This window comes from Myotis davidii, unplaced genomic scaffold (genome assembly GCF_000327345.1).
Source record: "Myotis davidii unplaced genomic scaffold, ASM32734v1 scaffold1633, whole genome shotgun sequence".
In the NCBI taxonomy this organism is placed as follows: Eukaryota; Metazoa; Chordata; class Mammalia; order Chiroptera; family Vespertilionidae; genus Myotis; species Myotis davidii.
Window position 1 is genome coordinate 47,666 of NW_006284096.1, and position 3,127 is coordinate 50,792.

Consider the following 3,127-nt stretch of genomic DNA (forward strand, 5'->3'; position numbering starts at 1 on the left):
CACCCAATAAATTCAATAAAATATTTTTAAATGAAGGAATTATTTTTTAATATCCCAAATATAAGAAAACTATGAAAAACAAGCCAAAATGTTTTAAGTTTGTTCTGAAATGATCAAAATATCATGTTCATTGATAACGTCATTAGTTTTTCAGGATCTGTATAACCTAATGACCATTTCTACGTCATCCAGGTGTAACAAAAAGTATACCAGAATTTAGAATTCAACAGAACTGGGGAGGAGGTTTTCTCCCTGCAGGAGAAAACGATTTAGAGCAAGAAACTAGATTAGATGGTCCACGAGATTACAGGTGTCCGAAAAACCTGAATGCTAAGAGCACATGTTTTTAGGTATGTTGAGAAGGAAGAAATGGAGAGAGCAGCATGGAGTGAAAAAGAAAGAACATGAAAATGGAGTTGCAGGTGGGGCTGGAGGGTAGAGATTTGAACTGTGGTTGTGTGTACTTTAATGAAATGGACAAGAGGAGAGGAATTTTATGAAGCTTTTCTGTTTGATATGCTGTGAAGCCCTGCATTGCCCCTTTAAGAAAGTCAACAGAAAAGGTTTTCTATAAGAAAAATCTTTTGAAGTTGGATTTGTGTACAGGCCTGATACAAGTCATTCACCATTTCATCTCTCAGCAGGCAGGATTGCTGATTGGTTGCACATTGCCTGGACCCTAAGAAGCTTGAAGCCTTTGCATTCTCTAAAACCCAGTCAAAAATCCTATGGAGAGCACCTGATCTTATCAAACCATCCCATTCCTGGAAAATAGGAAAAGGGGCAGGAAGTTTTTGGTCTGACTAAACCTAAAGTAGGCTCAGCTCTGAAGTCTGCAAAACCTAGCTTTAAAATCCAGCTCTGTCACTTACCAGCTATCCTCAAATTATAGACTTGTCTTAGCCTCAGTTTCCTCATTTGTAATCTGGAATTCAATTAATTGTCCAATACCCACCGAGTTACTCAAGCCAAAAGTTTTATACTGAGTACTGAGCCACCAGGTTCATGGTCAGCCCACAGCCTCTTGGTATGTTATCCACCAGCTGGAGTTCCTTGTGCTTCTGGAGGAAAGCAGAACTGAACTGAGGAGCCATGGAAACAATGGAAAGGGGCAGGGGAAGAAATGCTCTGTATGGCTGAGGTGGTTGCAGAAATCCTCTTGACCCTGTTGGGGGGCTAGAACCATGTCTAAATTCCTGGGCCATTTCAGCAAAATCCAAGAGGGGAACTGAAAGCTACTGTGTCATTTACCAAGACATAGTTTCACTTACTCAACAAAAACCAGTTCTGGGAGGGGTTGGAAGTGAAGGTGGGGTTGGTATGGGGGAGGGGTGGGGCAGGGGAGCATTAATACTGAGAAGGCTTGATCTTAAATTACAATATTATGCAAGAGGCTGATCCTGAAAGCTGCCATTTACTTAGTTCCCAGACACTAGGGAGCTGTCAAAGCGGAAGAGGCTTTGGGCACCCTGACCTTTCCCATCCCAGGCGTTAGGCCAGCTGCTTTTAGGTGGCAAAGCGAGGAGTTGAAGTGTGACTCAGGCAGAATAGGGCATAGGCTCTCACTGCCCTTGACGTCTTTGGATGAGGCTGGAAAACCCAGCTTAAGAATGATGGACCCGCAAATTCCACTAAGAGGTGCTGAGATTGCCACCTATCTGCTCCTTTCCTGAGATTATCTTGCTTTATGGCTTAATCCATCCTGGAATCATCTGCTGGTCCTAGCCTCAGATATAACCCACTGACCTTATTGCTAGTCTGGCTTTAAAAAGTAGTTAGAGCCTGGCCGGTGTGGGTCAGTGGATTGTCATCTCATGCACCAAGAGGTCACGGGTTCGATTCCCAGTCAGGGCACATGCCCAGATTGTGGGCTAAATCCCCAGTTGGAGGCAGCTGATAGATGTTTCTCTCTCATGAACCCTGTTCTTGAGCAATCATTCACAGAGGTGGATTCACATGCACAGGTAAGTTATGCTACATGAATTAAACACTCTAATATAAGAATAAACTAAATGTTATAGGATTGAAGTTTCCAAGCTGAGAGCAATACATTATAAGATATTAAAGGACTATAGATATAATTTTGAAAATACTTACTGTTGGATCCCTTCTACCATGTGAGGACACAAAGAGAAGTATGTGACCTGGAAGAGGGCCCTCACTGGACCATGCTGTCTCCCTGATCTTGGACTTCAGCCTCCAGAACTGTGAGAAAGAAATTTCTGTTGTTCATAAGCCCCGTCAAAATACTTTAAGAAATTATAAAGTATTATTGGCAATCTTTAAGAAATTATAAAGAATTAAAGATTTTGTTCAATGGACCAACCATGTTATAGAGCTGCTCAAGCAGTTAATACAATCAGTTAATCTTAGGTTAAATGAATGAATTATTGTTCCCCTGGTCAGGCCATCCATTTTATGGATGAGGAATCTGAGTCTCTGAGAGTTTAAATATGTATTCCAAGGTCATAAAGGTAATGAATAGGGCTGATTTATCCATTAGGCACAGTAGATACAGTGCCTAGTGCCCATGATGCTTTAAGGAGCAATTAAAAAGGTTTTATTGTCTTTTCTTAAATCAGAAAAAAAAAGAATATTTAGGTTGGAGGAAATGTTTTAATAGATATTAATACTAGAGGCCCGGTGCACGAAATTCATGTACGGGGCGGGGGGGGGGTCCCCCTTAGCCCAGCCCATGAGCACTTGAGAAGAATGTATATTCCGTGGCTTTGGGGTGAAATGTTCTGAAGATGTCAATTAAGTCCATCTGATCTAGTGAGTCATTTAGGATTGCTGTTTCTTTGCTGATTGTTTGTCTAGAGCAGCTGTGGGACCGGCCCATTTGAAATGAATAAAACTATTGAAAAAAAAGACCATACCCTTTTATGTAATGATGTTTACTTTGAATTTATATTAGTTAACACAAACACTCCATCCATGCTTTTGTTCAGGCCCTCTGGTCCAGTTTAAGAACCCATTGTGGCTCTCAAGTTAAAAAGTTTGCCCACCCTGGAAACTTTCCACCAGAACCAAAAGAAGCTCCCAGGTTTTCTTATCAGTTGCTCAGATATAGGAGCAGAAGGGAAGACCTGTGACAGATCTTGAAAACAGTAAATAGTCCAACCTC

The 3,127-nt window shown here is 41.3% G+C and overlaps 1 protein-coding gene across 1 annotated transcript in view; it reads right to left on the reverse strand.

The window, feature by feature from the left end:
• The window catches only part of LOC102754110 (toll-like receptor 13), a 22,595-nt gene that overhangs the window by 8,333 nt on the left and 11,135 nt on the right, over positions 1-3,127 (reverse strand). The window contains exon 2 of the mRNA XM_006754245.2: positions 2,098-2,205. The gene's annotated coding sequence lies outside the window, so the exon portion shown is untranslated. The remainder of the gene's footprint in view (positions 1-2,097; positions 2,206-3,127) is intronic.